This window comes from Dipteris shenzhenensis, chromosome 10 (genome assembly GCF_047967505.1).
Source record: "Dipteris shenzhenensis isolate YYH24624 ecotype China chromosome 10, Dip_SZ_1.0, whole genome shotgun sequence".
NCBI classification, from domain to species: domain Eukaryota; kingdom Viridiplantae; phylum Streptophyta; class Polypodiopsida; order Gleicheniales; family Dipteridaceae; genus Dipteris; species Dipteris shenzhenensis.
This window is the reverse complement of record NC_141605.1, coordinates 45521244-45537655: the sequence shown is the minus strand read 5'-3', so window position 1 is coordinate 45537655 and position 16412 is coordinate 45521244.

Below are 16412 nucleotides of genomic sequence, written 5' to 3'. Positions count from 1 at the left end.
CAAGAATACAACACATGTTTTGATGCAAATCCATAGCGGAGTTGATGACATGGCATGCATCTCATCGGTCCACTGATGACACATTGAGGATTCCCATAGATTGTGCAGCTTGGAAGCACATAGATAATCAGTGGCCGGACTTTGCAAGGGAGCCACGCAACTTACATCTTGGGCTAGCCATGGACGGCGTGAATCCTTTCGGGTTACGCTCAACATCTTGGTCAACATGGCCCATAGTCGTGGTGAATTACAATATCCCACCATGGCTAACAATAAAAAAGGGACACCTCATGCTTGCACTACTTGTGCCCGGAAAGTACAAGGCAAAAAACATGGATGTGTACATGGCACCTTTGATAGAGGAGTTATAGATATTATGGAGAGGAGTGCAGGTCTTTGATATTTCCAGAGCTCCTAGACATAGCAATGATATTTTGGTTAGGGGTATCTTGATGTGGACCATGCATGACTACCCAGGATATGGAGAGTGCGTAGGTACGTGGTTGTGTCTTTACATGTACAATGAGGGATTATGCTTTTTTTACTCTCTTTTGCATGCATGTCTTGTACTAACACATTCATGCACACGTGCAGGACTTGTTACAAGTGGGTACCATGCTTGTCTTGTTTGTGGACCGGCTCTGAAATCACTTGCACGCTACTCCAAACATATGAGGAAAAATGTTTATGAAGATCATGCTCGATACCTTCCACTCGACCATCTCGCACGTGGAGGTCAGCTTGATCCACCACCATCATATTTTAAGGCAAGTGATTGGATTCAAGCTTGGAGGGCGAATGGAGAGGAACCTCCTCTTGGTATGAAGAGGCTATCAATCTTTCACGAGCTTCCTTATTGGGGTCAGTTACAAATCAATCATCTCTTGGATCCCATGCATATCTTCAAGAATGTGGGGGCTACTATTTGGGCACACTTGGTTGGTTCCAAGGACTCGAGAGGAGTGCGAGAAGACTTGCGTGCTATGAATAGGATGTCTCGTTTGTGGCCCCAAGTGCATGCTTCGGGAAAAGTTGTCCTCCCGAAAGCAACGTGGATCCTCTCTACGAGGGAGGAGGTAGCGGTCAAGGCAGACATTGCCTCTTTTCAATGCGTTGCTTGAAAGGAGCATTTTCAAAGGACAATAAGCTTAGTGGCCTCAAGTCCCATGATTGGCACAAGGTCTTACAGGTATTCTAAGTAGAACTAGTGTACCGATAATAGTGATGCGTTAGCGTAATTATTATTATGTTATATTGTTGACATGACTTCATTGTTGCTTTGATAGTTCATCCTCCCAATTACAATAAAAGGGTGCTTACAAGAAGATGTTAGAAATGCTATATTCAAGATCTGTGGTATTGTGAGGTATGCTTACTATCAAATCGCATTATGCATTTTCTTCATGGACATGTGAAATAGGTGGATATCTCAAATATCTTACATATGCATGGACATGTGAAATAGGTGGATATCTCAAAAAGAGATCTCTATATCGAGCATCGAGAAGGCTAGGGTGGAATCCATCGAAGCCCTATGCTTGCTTGAGAAGCATTTTCCCTCGAGCATTATGATAAATCAAGTCCACTTGCTTGTGCACATAGTTGATGAGGTGGCTATAGCAGGTACCGTTCATAGTCGATGGATGTTTTTTCTCGAGTGGTTTATGAAAACTTTAAAGGGGTTTGTAAGACAAAGAGCAAGACCGGAAGCAAGCATGGCAGAGGGATGGCTTGTGCAAGAGTCATTAGTATATATCATAGAGTTTCTTGCATCCACGGATCCTGATATGCCGCAAGCTTGGCACAACAAGGATGATGATCGCATCGTTGGTGAGGTTCCCCAAGGAAAAGGGATTGAAAGAAAGATGAGCGAAGAGCAAATGGAGAAATTCAATAAGTTTTGTATCCTCAATAGCCCTGAGATGCAGAAGTGGATTGAGAGATATGAAGTGGCCAAAGCAGAAAGAATAAATGCAAGGATGAGATTCACAGTAATGTACAGGCGATCACAACCATATCCACGAGATTTGGCTCTTCTCCCTACTCACATGTCACTTGATTGGCTACAACTGGCTCTACGTAAAGCCGAATGTGATGGAGAGACAATAAGCGAGCGCGAGTGAGAGTTATCATCTGGATGTATGGTGCATGTAAGTTTCTTATCTCTTAACGTAATTAAGTAATTATTTGTGGCAATATATGCTATAAAATAGGTGCATCTTCATTGTTTTAATGATGCTCTTTTACAGTACAAAAAGTACAGTGCATTATGGTCATATGGACGACATTTTCGTGTGGAACGCATCGATTCAAAGAGAGTCACGTATGATTGTGGAGTCATGGCTAACTTCACACAAGATAGCCGAGCAAGTGCTTCGGATACCAATCTTTTCTCCTCACAGTTGGATTATTGTGGAACCATATGCAACATCTATGAAATTGATTTCAGACGATTTACTATTTTGATCATTCTTGATGTAAAATGGTTTAGAACTACTTACAATGGTCCCCATGCGACAGTGAGAAAAGATAGTAGCGGTCTCTATCCCACTCTCCATCTCCCTCTTTTTGTCCCTACCATCTCCATCTCCATCTTTCCCTCCCCCTCCCTCTATCTCTATCTCTCCCTTTGTGTCTCTGGCTACACTCTCTCTCTCTCTCTATCAATGTCTATTCATACATCTAACAATGTCTCATGGTTAGGTGCATGATTTGTGTCCCTTATTGCACTCTCAACTTCTCTCTCTCTCTCTCTCTCTCTCTCTCTCTCTCTCTCTCTCTCTCTATCTATCTTGCATAGTCTAATTGCTATCTATCTATCTCATTATGTGCAATATTCATACTTTTTTGCTAGATTGTGTGCGACCTTCATACTGAAGACTCCCAATCTCAACATGGAGGACATGCAACACCCCAGTTATGCATGCCACAGGCTCCCACTCTTTGTAAGTAGATGGATATAGATCTATAAAACAAATATAAGGCATAAGGAAGTCATGTCAAAGTCCCCAAATAAATGCAAGTACTCTAAAATGCAAAATGAGTTACTAGTACACTTTGAAAAACTTACAATTGGGCCTATGATATGGAAGGCTGCAGTGAGTTGCACGTATATGTTTGCATCGGTAGAGACGTGCTGAATATATACATGTGTCATTGTGTTACTACCAGGAGAAATTTCAAAATCTAAGATCCTTCCCTTTCAATGTTTGGAGGTGTCCATTGCATTCTTATGACAAACTTTGTAGCACCCATGATTAGTGGGTTAACCATTGCATTCTGATCTAAGAATATTTCCTGGAGAGCTGAGGAATCCATTCCCCATGGTCATCCTTAACATTCTCCAATACAACAGGCTATAAACTACTCTGATTTCCATCATTTTCTACTTCCATAGCTTCTACTCGTGTACCATATGATTAAAATTAGCTCTTTCCACCTCTTTCTACTTCTATAGACCCTCAAAATGTATGTCTTCTCTTCTCTCTTTACTTATGAGCTAAGCCATTTTTTTTAAAAGTTGAATTAAAAAACCCCTCTTGTTATTGTCAAGATGTTAAGATTTTCCTAGAAGTTAAATTAAAATAGCCCTCCTTTTTAAATCAACGTGGTACACTAAAATTTTATGAGAAAATCCCTCGAGCCCCTCACACAGACATAAAGCCAATTATTTTGAAATACTTAGACCTTAGGAGTGTACTTTATAAAATGGGCATTGCCTTTAAAAATGCTTTTAATTAAAATATTTTTATATTTATTGTTTTTACTTTGGAAAGTCTCTCTCTCTCTCTCTCTCTCTCACTCGATGATCATCTTGTTACCTTGTTGCCCTTAGCTAGCTATGTCATGGACATTGGACATTGGACTTTACATATACATTTTTTGTATTTTGTTAGCAGCTCCACCCTTTGGATCATTTGTATTTGGGTTTTTTCAGTCTCATAGTCTCTCGAAGACCTTAACTTTCTTTTTTTCCTCTTTCTCCATTTAGAGGTGTAAATGAATAAATGCAATCTTAACTCTCTCTCTCCCCCCGTCTCCCTCTCTCTCTCTCTGTCCCACTCTCCATCTCCCTCCTTTTGTCCCTGCCATCTCCATCTCCATCTTTCCCTCCCCCTCCCTCTATCTCTATCTCTCCCTTTGTGTCTCTAGCTCCACTCTCTCTTTCTCTCTCTCTCTATCTCTCTCTCTCTCTCTCTATCTTGCATAGTCTAATTGCTATCTATCTATCTCACTATGTGAAACCATACTTTTTTGCTAGATTGTGTGTGACCTTCATACTGAAGACTCCCAATCTCAACATGGAGTACATGAAACACCCCAATTATGCATGCTACAGGCTCCCACTCTTTGTAAGTAGATGGATATAGATCTATAAAACAAATATAAGGCATAAGGAAGTCATTACTTTTAATTATTTTTACCACCCTTTGTAAGTACTCTCATTTGCATGTACATTAAACAAGGATGGCTTGTATTTGCTCCATGTGCCACATTAAACATACATTTAATAGTCTTGAGGTCAGCAGCAGTAGCAGCTAGATGCCATTCTACACGGTAGGATACGTAACCCTCAACTTCAAGCAGCTCACCATTGTATGACCTTTGATCACACTTGGGATATCGGTTTGGTAAAAAACATCACTTCAAAATTCAATGTGCTAGCTTACTCAACAATTCAGTTGAATGAGTAGCCATGTGATGTTCATTCAGGAAAGAGTAGTTGCCCCAAAAAAAAACCCTCCCACATAGATATATATATATAGATAGATAGATAGATAGATAGATAGAGAGAGAGAGAGAGAGAGAGAGAGAGAGAGAGATTCTATTAATGTCCATGGGAGATCAACATGTCTTTTATGACATGGATTTTTTATTAACCACCTAGGCTAAAAGGAGAAGGTAGCACAATCAATAGAAGGAGCTTCTTTGGAATCAAGATAGCAAGCTTACTATCTAGATGAGTAGTTAGTGCATATTGATGAGGTGGAGGATAGAGAAGATGATGATTTGGATAGAGAAGAATCTAAAAGAGCATACAGCTCAAAAATGTGCAATAAGGTCTTGACATAAGTGCAAGATTCATTTAATCAAATTTACGGTCTCATAAGCTAAGATAGCATGGTCTAATAAGGCGTCAACAAAGATCGGCAACCTTGTTCAACATGTAATATGAAGATGACTTATGTTGTATTCAGACATCTTTAGGTGCCAGGGATGTTTTTATCAAAGCTATGCTTATATTTTAATATAAAATCTTGGCAAAAGTTTTCAAGCTCATTTTTTTAGTTTCACAATATTGGTAGAATGTAGTACTTTTTTAAATATATTTTTTTAAATTTCAAAGGAAAAAATGTAATTCTTGGCCAAACTTTTATTTTTTTGCATAAAAGTTTCAAATCTTGGCGAATGCTTTTAACGTTTATATTTATTAGGGCATACAAAATTTCGATGCCAGTATAAAAGTTTAGCATCTTAACGAAACTAACTTGACAAAATCATCCATGTTAGGTGTTAATCTATACAACTTCAAATTAGCAAGAATCACCCAAACTTGCCTGACATCCACTACAAATCATCATCCATAGTGAAGTTTTGATCCATTTGTGATGATTCAATGCATTCATCAAGTTACTTTCTTCAACTTTGCCTTATAGCTAAATCCGCTTAGTTAAGAAGGAAAGTTGTGCACCATAGCTCAATTAACTTGGAAAGCTTCAAGGCTATAATCATTTCTAATTTCATATCTCACAAGGGGCATGGTTTCTCTCCTCCTTATTTTCCAATGCTAATTGTGGCACACAGACTTTGGTGGAGACTCCTGACTCCAAGATTACCCTTGCCATTATTGTGGGTTTTAGGTTGGCAAGCCTCTTCAGGTTAAATGCTACTCTCAATGAATGGGATGCCACCTTTCATCCCATTCATAGGTTGGTTGTTGCAATTGTAGCCCATGTCAATGGACACCTAATGCACACTGCTACACACGGATCCTATTGCGATGTTTACGTACCGACGTTTAGCACCCGCTTAGCACTAATTGTCAGTATAAAAAGCGGGTATCGTAAATCGTCGCTATAGAGCGACTATTTTAAAAAGTCACTATATAGCGACTTTTTCTGTAAAAGTCGCTATATAGCAACCTTTTAAAAGTCGCTATATAGCGACACTGAGACAAAATACTATAGCGACGTTTTTACAGAGAGGTTTTTTTTTTTTTATAGGCCTTAAAAGTTAGTTTTTTCCAATGACAAATTTTTTTAAATTTTCATACATGTTTGAACTCATAGAGAATAAAAAAATGAGAGCATGTACATCAAGCCTTTGAAGCTCATATATTCATGTCCAAATTTGAGATGAGAAAATCCAAATAAGAGCATTTACATCAATTGTTTCATCTTGAACCAAGTCTAAGGCGCCAAGCAAGTCTATCTCCAACTCTATACCAAGTTGATCTCCTATATCATCATCGTACTCTAGCATCGTACGTTCACCTAAAGGTATTTGATCATCTTCTTCAATAAAGCTTAAGTGTGGTGATTGATCTTGATGATTGTTGTCTTCTTCGTCAATATCGTGATCTCCACCCTCCTCCCGTGCGATGTCATTATGCGCATCTTCCTCTTGGCTCATATGGTGATCTACATGTTCTTCGCTAGATTCATCAATTGGATCCGGCATTGGTAGTGGCATCTCCATATCCACATCTCGATCTTCAAAAATTTGCTTACTTCGTGGTGCAACTTGGATCACGTACCACCATCTTGGATCAGAACGATCCGGATGAAAAACCACCTATATTGAAGATGGGTGCCAAATGTCGTCAATTATATATATATCAATGGACTTTAAAAACTAAAGCTTCGACTAATTAAATCATTAGTATGCACCTGCTCACAGTGCTCGGGAAGAACAAAAGTATCACTTTCATTGGTCCAATGTTTGGTGGAGTCTATTGCAAAGAGAGAGGGAGAGAGGGGAAGAGAGAGAGTTAAGATTGCATTTATTCATTTACACCTCTAAATTGAGAAAGAGGAAAAAAGTAAAGTTAAGGTCTTCGAGAGACTATGAGACTGAAAAAATCCAGATACAAATGATCCAAAGGGTGGAGCTGCTAACAAAATACAAAAAATGTATATGTAAAATCCAATGTCCATTGTCCATGACATAGGTAGCTAAGGGCAACAAGGCAACAAGATGATCATCAAGTGAGAGAGAGAGAGAGAGAGAGAGAGAGAGAGAGAGAGAGAGAGAGAGAGACTTTCCAAAGTAAAAATAATAAATATAAAAATATTTTAATTAAAAGCATTTTTAAGGCTAATTCCCATTTTATAAAGTACACTTATAAGGTCATTTTCACATTTTCAATTTCCCACTCTTGAGTAACCTTGCATTCCACAGCCTCCTCTTTCATCTTCCCGAGCATCCTCCTGCACTCATCATGGCTTCCTGTAGACAGTCTTTTGACTAGTGGATTTCATCCACGGATTCCCATGCCTCTGCAGATCAGGTTTATTGTGTCTTCTAGAAGGCATTCCATCTTGAGTCTCACTTGAGAGCTCTCCTTCCTGATGAGATAACCCCTCTCTTAAATTTTTGATAGACTTATCCATGGGCAATCTGTCGCAATTGCTGACTCCCTTCACCAATGGGTTTCATTGGATGTTTTGAACTCTTTTGACTAGAGTGCTAATTTCAGGAAGATACTAGTTAGGGCCATGGATAATGTCCTTATCTCTATCCGTGAGAGTGCTATTCCCATTGGGAATGATTCATCTTTCCCAATTCATTTGATCCAGAGAGATGCAACCCTTACCATTCTCCTTGCAACTAGCAAGCTTGATGAGGACGTTGGAGAGCAACCCGAGGGTCCTTCTGCATCCACAAGTGGTGGAGTATGTCCATCAATAAGTGGTGGAGGAGATGACAAAAACCTAGAAATAGAACCTGAGGAGCATACTATTAACCTAGATGAGGAGCAAGTTGAGAGCAAGTCATCTTATCATCATATCCGTGACTCATGCATATCATTTGGTTAGGGTTTGAACCCTAAATTTTATTTTTTATTCCTTACCAGTTGAAATTGAATAAATTAAACTACCCACTCCCACAACCCCCTCATACTTGTTAGGGTTTTCTCCCATAGGGAAAAAATAAGGTTTAGGGCTTGTATTCAGCCAATAGGGGATACAATTAGGTTTAGGGTTTTCTCACACGAGAAAAATAATCTATTAAAGCATTCGTTTCTCGGAGGCCATTGAGACATTAGTTTCCATATGCTTGATTTTTATGCAAAAACCCCCTACACACCCTAAAGCTGACATCGTGTGACTAGGGCACAATTTGTGCAATGACCAAGACCAGTTTTTGCAAAAACTGGGCCCTTGTCACATGATCTCAAATTTAGGGTTTGTAGGGGTTTTTTTGCATAATCATGCATATGGAAACCTCTTCATAGCATCAAAGCTTTTGCAAGGCTAGCTGGTGTTACAGATTCCCAAGTCATAGAAAATGAAATTGTGCAACCCTTTCTTTTTCAACAAGCAAAAAAGGGATCTGAACCAAGCAAGAAGTGTAGGCTAGAGTAACTTGCGCCCTAAAGTGGATGCACTTTGTCATGCCACTTTGAGTCAATAAAGAATATAATTTTCAAATTATTTTCTTATTATTACTGAATATTTTTTCCTTTTGCATGTTCCATTGAGATTTGCTGAATATTATTTCATTTTTCATGTAAGTAAATTGAGATTGCATGTAAGTAGATTGTAGATTGCAAATACAATGAAAATCAATTTGAGATTGCACATAAAAAGATAATACAAAAAAAGACACATTATTATATTCAAAAGATGATAATACAAAATAGATGCCCAAAGCTAGAGTACATCAACGAAACCCTAACCATTGCCCAAGGCATATATTACAAAAAACCTAACTGCCCTTGGGATTCCTAAGACAAACAATGAATTGCATATCTTTGGCGGTCATAGTGACCCTTTTCCTATGGATTGTAGCCAATTGGGCGTCATCCATGAGGTCTACAAGGTAGGTCTCAACTGCATGATGTTAAGGCAAGTAAGGAATTTCTGGAAATGCACCATGGAGCCTCCGAAATTCCATGCCTGTAATGCCGAGCATGGGACTATTGTTGAGGTTTGCATGACCTCTCGTACCACCCTTGCAAAGCTTGCCATCAGGATGAGCAGATCAATAGATTTTTGAAACTCCGATTTCCCGAAGTGCCACAATCCTATATCTCCTCACTCGAGGAGGGCCTCTTTGCCCCTGATGTGGAGGGCCTCTTCCTAGATGTGGAGGAATGCTTTGCCCTGGAATTGGAGGTGGGTATCCTCTCCCCCATGGGTGTGGATGTTGATTCTCTGCTCTTGACTTGGTCCACTACTCTTTCCTTTGTTGTTCCTCTTCCTTGCGCTCCTCCTCTATGATCCCTCTATCTGCGGCCCTGCCCCTTGCTCTCTCTTTGGCCTCCAGAATGGCATCTCTCCCTTTGATGGGCATAATTGGGGGGAGAGGAAGGGGGGATATCACTCTTTGTCTCTGAGTCTAGAGGTGGGTTTTTCTCTACCAATCTCCTTGGTGCCTTGATCTTGGGCCTAGCCCTAGAGGATGTAGAGAGTGTGCAAGAGAAAGGGTGAGGGTGCAAGAGAAAGGGTGGAAATGTCAGGGGCCAGTGGGAGGTGGTATGGAAATGGAGAGCTCTTTAAACAATGAAATGAAAATGAGGGCCAATTCTTTTATATAGGGCCCAAAGCCCTAATTTTTAGAAATACTTGTTTTTAATATAACTCTAAAAAAGAAAAAATTGGTGCAACCTTGAGCTAAAAACTTAGAATTAACATCCAAATAATAACTCAAAGTTTCTCATTTGTAGTGCAATTCATGGCCATTATAAGTTGGCTTTATTGCAAATCACATAACTAAAATTACAAAGAAATTCTAAAACTTATGCATGGGCATCCACATTGGTAGAGTCTACACCATCATTTTCATCTGCCTCCACCCATATGCACCCTTATTTATGATGGGTTGCATGCCATCTTGCATGACTCTTTCTTGCATTGATGAGTTGTATTTTCTTCTTCTACAACCTACATTAACATCTTGCACACTACATGGGACACTAAGGACTCTTTGAAATCAATGCTATTGTTGCAGCTACTCTTACTCTGATATGCATGTACCACCATTGAACCAATTGAAACATTGGATTTGAATTAGTTCTACTACCCCCGTGTTGGGTCACTTTGTTATATGCACAACGTGATTGCCGATTTGATCTTTTCATGCCCTGAGTGGACCACACTCAGATGCATCCAGAATTCCATGCCATGTATGGTGCATGAGCATATAAAATGTGCTGCCAAAAAGAGAAACAAATTAGTAATTATAGGACCATTAAATATGCATATGCTAATGTCCAAGCTAGAGATTACCATGTATTGTGTGAAATGATTCTTTCCCCAAGCTATCTCCATATTCCGCCTAAAGTCATTCACAACATTGATGAAATGTTGTTCATCATCATCTTCAAATCTTTTCTTTTGTAGTAAAGGTACCAAGCTATTAAGAGCTAACCATACTCAATACCTTTCCAATCTTTTTTGTCCCTTTCCCCCTCATTCACAACATGCATTGTGTAACGTTCTCCATAGATCAAACTCATTAGCGCGTTTGAGCTTGTCATTCTTCTTCTTTGTAGAAAGAAAATTTAAATCCTTGATGCACCAAAGCTTGGCTTACAAGGAACATTTCCTATTTTTCCTAATCATTTCTCATCTTTTGTAATCTTCACTTCCCCAAAGTCTAGTCCCATATCTAAAAGACATCCTCTCACTCTCTTGTTGAGGCTTCAAGTTATATGCATCAATGATGTACAGATATACTAACTTTTCAATTATTCTAACAACAGCATGAATCACACAAATGTGTACTCTCTCAAGAGGAATTTCAAGAATTGGGCTCCATGATGGATATTCTCTGAAACATCCCTGTTCGGTGCCTTAGTTTGATCTACCTATGATATGGAAGGCTGCAGTGAGATGCACGTATATGTTTGCATGGGTAAAGACGTGCTGAATATATACCTGTGTGATTGTGTTACTATTAGGAGAAATTTCAAAGTCTAAGATTCTTCCCTTCCAATGTTTGGTGTCCATTGCATCCTTCCGACAAACTTTGTAGCACCCACGATTAGTGAGTTAACCATTGCATTTTGATCCAAGAATATTTCCTAGAGAGCTGAGGAATCCATTCCCCATGGTCATCCTTAACATTCTTCAATACAATAGGCTATAAACTATTGCGATTTCCATCATTTTCTACTTCCATTATTCTACCCATGTACCATATGATTAAAATTAGCTCTTTCTACCTCTTTCTACTTCCATAGACCCTCAAAATTTATGTCTTCTCTTCTCTCTTTCTCTGTCCCTATCTTTCTCTTCCTCTGTAGCTCTCTCTCTCTCTCTCTCTCTCTCTTTCTCTCTCTCCCCCCCCTCCTTCCATCTATCCTCTAGCTAAACCTCTCAAACAAAGAAATAAAAATTTAAAAAAAAAACATAGAATACGTTTCTCTCTCTCTCTCTCTCTCTCTCTCTCTCTCTCTCTCTCTCTCTCTTTATCTCTCTCTCTCTCTCTCTCTCTCTCTCTCTCTCTCTCGCATCCTGTGTTTCAAGATACCCCTCACCTCAGGGGTGCACTACTTTAGAAACCCTATGTATCATGTGTGTTCAAGGGGTATTAAAAAAACCACACAACAAAAATTTTCCCCCCAACAGATACACCCCTCTTTACTTATGAGCTAAGTCCTTTTTTTCCAAAGTTGAATTAAAAAACCCCTCTTCTTATTGTAAAGCTGTTAAAATTTTCCAAAAAGTTAAAACAAAATACCCCTCCTTTGAAATGAATGTGGTACACTAAAATTTTATGAGGTAAATCCCCTGAGCCCCTCACACAATTGGCTTATTTTGAAATACTTAGACCTTAGAAGTACTTTATAAAATGGGCATTACCCTTAAAAATGCTTTTAATTAAAATATTTTTATATTTATTGTTTTTACTTTGGAAAGTCTCTCTCTCTCTCTCTCTCTCTCTCTCTCTTGCACCTAATAATCATCTTGTTCCCTTGTTGGCCTGTGCTATCTATGTCATGGACATTGGACACTGGATTTTCCATATGCATTTTTTGTATTTTGTTAGTAGCTCCACCCTTTGGATCATTTGTATCTAGGTTTTTCAGTCTCATAGTCTCTCAAAGACCTTAACTTTCTTTTTTTCCTCTTTCTCAATTTAGAGATGTAAATGAATAAATGCAATCTTAACTCTCTCTCTCCCCCTCTCTTCGTCTCTCTCTCTCTCTCTGTCCCACTCTCCATCTCCCTCTTTTTGTCCTTGCCATGTCCATCTCCATCTCCATCTTTAGCTCCCCCTATCTCTGTCTTCATCTCTCCCTTTGTGTCTCTGGCTACTCTCTCTCTCTCTCTCTCTCTCTCTCTCTCTCTCTCTCTCTCTCAATTTCTATTCATACATCTAACAATGTCTCATGGTTAGGTGCATGATTTGTATCCCTTATTGCACTCTCAACTTTTCTCTCTCTCTCTCTCTCTCTCTCTCTATATATATATATATATATATATCTTGCAGAGTCTAATTGCTATCTATCTATCTCACTGTGTGCAACCTTCATACTTTTTTGCTAGATTGTGTGCGACCTTCATACTAAAGACTCTCGATCTCAACATGGAGGACATGCAACACCCCACTTACACATGCTATAGGCTCCCACCACTACTACACACGGGTCCTATTCTGATGCTTAACGATCAATGATTAGCGCGTGCACGGTGCTAATCATCGATAATCAAAGTGGGATTCATTAAGGGTCGCTATATAGCGACTTTAGGTAAGCGTCGCTATATAGCGACATTTAAAGAATGTCACTATATAGCGACCTTTATTAGACTTGTAAATGGTTGCTATATAGCAACACTTATTACACTTGTGAATGGTTGCTATATAGCAACACTGAGATAGCTTCCTATAGCGATGTTTTACAGAGAGTGTTTTTTTTCATACCGACCTTAAAAGATAGTTTTTGCCAATGACAAATATTTGTTCTTTTTCATACATGTTTGATCCTTTGAGAGAATAAAAGTACAAGAGCATGTACATCAAGCCGTTGAAGCTCATATATTCATGTCCAAGTTTGAGATGAAAAAAATCAATGAAGAGCATTCACATCAATGGCTTCCTGAGCCAAGTCTAATGCGCCAAACAAGTCTATCTCTAACTCTATACCGAGTTGATCTCCTATATCGTCATTGTACTCTAGCATCGTACATTCACCTAAGAGTACTTGATCATCTTCTTCAATAAAGTGTGGTAATTCTTGATGATCATCATCTTCTTTCTTAATATCGTGGTATCCATCTTCGTCCCGTATGATGTCATTATGCGCATCTTCCTCTTGGCTGATATTATGATATTCATCTTCTTCGCTAGATCCATATGGATCAATTGGATCTGGCATTGGTAGTGGAATCTCCATCTCCACATCTCTATCTTCAAAAAAATTTCTTACTTCATGATGCAACTTGGATCACGTACCACCATCTTGGATCAGAATGATTCGGATGAAAAACCACCTATATTGAAGATGGGTGCCAAATGTTGTCAATTACATATATGAAATTATGCTTAAGTACATGTATCAATGGATCTTTAAAAGACAAAGATTCGATTAATTAAATCATTAGTATGCACCTGCTCACAATGCTCGGGAAGAACAAAAGTATCGCATGGGGACCAAAAGAAGTAGGCAGTCATCCATGAATTGAAAAGAAATTAGCCTAACCCTCCAAATTGGGAGTTTAATGAGAATTACATGCAAGAGCGCATGGGTTTGGTCTTGAAGCATCGTAGGTCAACCTTGCATACTTCGATCACAAAGGGGAAAGCTAAACCCAGTTGGGTAGACAAAGCTGTTTAGAAGTTTTTCAAGAAGTAGAACAAGGACCATCCCGAAATGTTGGAGGGTTAGAGGAGGGCTACAAGGAGATGACTGGACTCCGTCAGTACTTCGCACTTTGGTGCAGTCGGATGGTTGGCATTCGAGGCAACCGTGGTAAGTCTACTTGACCTTCTCATTTAATGTATTGTTCTATTTGTTTTACTACATATTGCATGCACTTTATCTAACTCTCATAAATTGGGCCCATAGCAAGCTACGATGGGTTGCCTTCCTACAGATGTCGAGACAAGATGGCATCTCGCATAGGAACAAAGCCGTGGTTTATTAAGCAGGAGGCACTGGGAACGACGGTCGATTGGCTTGAGGTGGTTGCTTGCACAGTATAAGTCTACTCCTACTTGTAATCTCACTTTTTAAACTGTTTTATTCTTTAAGTTCCAATCTAATTTCCAATTAATTTGGTTTCACTCTCAGAATCAAAGCTCGAATGTCCCATCAGCGGAGGTGAGCGGTGATGATGAGGGATTAGGCTTATACGACTTCCATGAGGACCAGGGATCAGGTGTAGCTCACAAGGGCCAGGGAGCAGATGTAGCTCACGAGGGCCAAGCATTAGGCCAGTAGGACAAGGACGAGGACAACGATGATGATTCAGATGAGCAGTAGTAGTAGTAGTAGTGGTGGTGGTGGTGGTGGTGGTGGTGGTGGTGGTGGTGGTGGTGGTAGTAGTAGTAGTAGTAGTAGTAGTTTGCATATCCTTCGCCATATATATGCTTTTGTATATCGGCTCGTTTGAGCGATTTTATATCACCCTTTTTGAAAGGGTAATTTTGTAACAAACAATGTTGTATATCTTCGATATGTATTTGCTTTTGTCGCTCGGTTCATTTAAGCGATTTTGTATCACCCTTTCCACAAGGGAAATTTTGTAATAAAAAACATTCTTTTGTAATTACTAAATTAAAAACATTAGTGGGGCAAAAGAGGGCTTGCTATGGTCCTGTTTAGCCCCACTAATGTTTTTTTCAAAGCTTCTATTAATCGTCGCTATATAGCGACGTTTACCAATGTCGCTATATAGCGACGTTTATTAGTGTTACTATATAGCGATTGTTCTTTTTTGATGCTTACCACGATGTGAATAACGACCTTTACCCCGTTAAAAAAAAATTTAGTGCAAAAAAGGTCGGAATTTCTATCAAAAAAGGACCTATGCCTTGTAGTGCACTCTAAGTAGATGGATATAGATCTATAAAACAAATATAAGGCATAAGGAATTCATGTCAAAGTCCCCAAATAAATGCAACACTACTACACATCGGTCCTATTTCGATGCTTAAGGACCAACGATTAGTGTGCATGGGGCGCTAATCATCAGTAATCAAAGCGGGATTCGTTAAGTGTCATTATATAGTGACTTTAGGCAAATGTCGCTATATAGCAACGTTTAAAGAGCGTCACTATATAGTGACCTTTACTAGAGTTATGAATGGTCGCTATATAGTGACATTGAGACTCGGGGCGGTCACTCATCATATGTAACCCTATCACGTGAGTTCAACAGAAGGATATTTTTTATTTCTAAAATTTACAAAAATAAATATACATAAGGGACTATTTAAAATAGTTTTGGAAAAAATTTACAGATTTGTATAGAAAAGGGGTACATTTTATTAATGAAAAAATTTACAGATAAGGGATTTTAAATATAGGCCTTGAACACACGTGATATAGAGGGTTTATACATAGTGACCCCCCTGAGCATTGAGATAATTTCCTATAGCGACATCTTACTGAGTGTTATTTCTCATAGCAACCTTAAAAGATAGTTTTTCCCAATGACAATTTTTTTTCATTTTCATACATGTTTGATCCTTTGAGAGAATAAAAGTACAAGAGCATGTACAACAAGCCTTTGAAACTCATATATTCATGTCCAAGTTTGAGATGAAAAAAATCAATGAAGAGCATTTACATCAACTACTTCGCCAAGTCTAACGCGCCAAACAAGTCTATCTCGAACTCTATACCGAGTTGATCTCTTATATCATCATCGTACTCTAGCATCGTACGTTCACCTAAGAGTACTTGATCATCTTCTTCAATAAAGTGTGGTGATTCTTGATGATCTTCATCTTCTTCCTCAATATCGTGATCTCGATCTTCATCCCGTACGATGTCATTATGCACATCTTCCTCTTAACTCATATTGTGATCATCTTCTTTGCTAGATCCATCGGGATCAATTGGATCTAGCATTGGTAGTGGCATCTCCATATCCACATCTCTATCTTTAAAATTTTGCTTACTTTGTGGTGTAACTTGGATCACGTACCACCATCTTAGATCAGAAGGATCCGGATGAAAAACCACCTATATTGAAGATGGGCGCCAAATATGATCAATTACATATATGAAATTA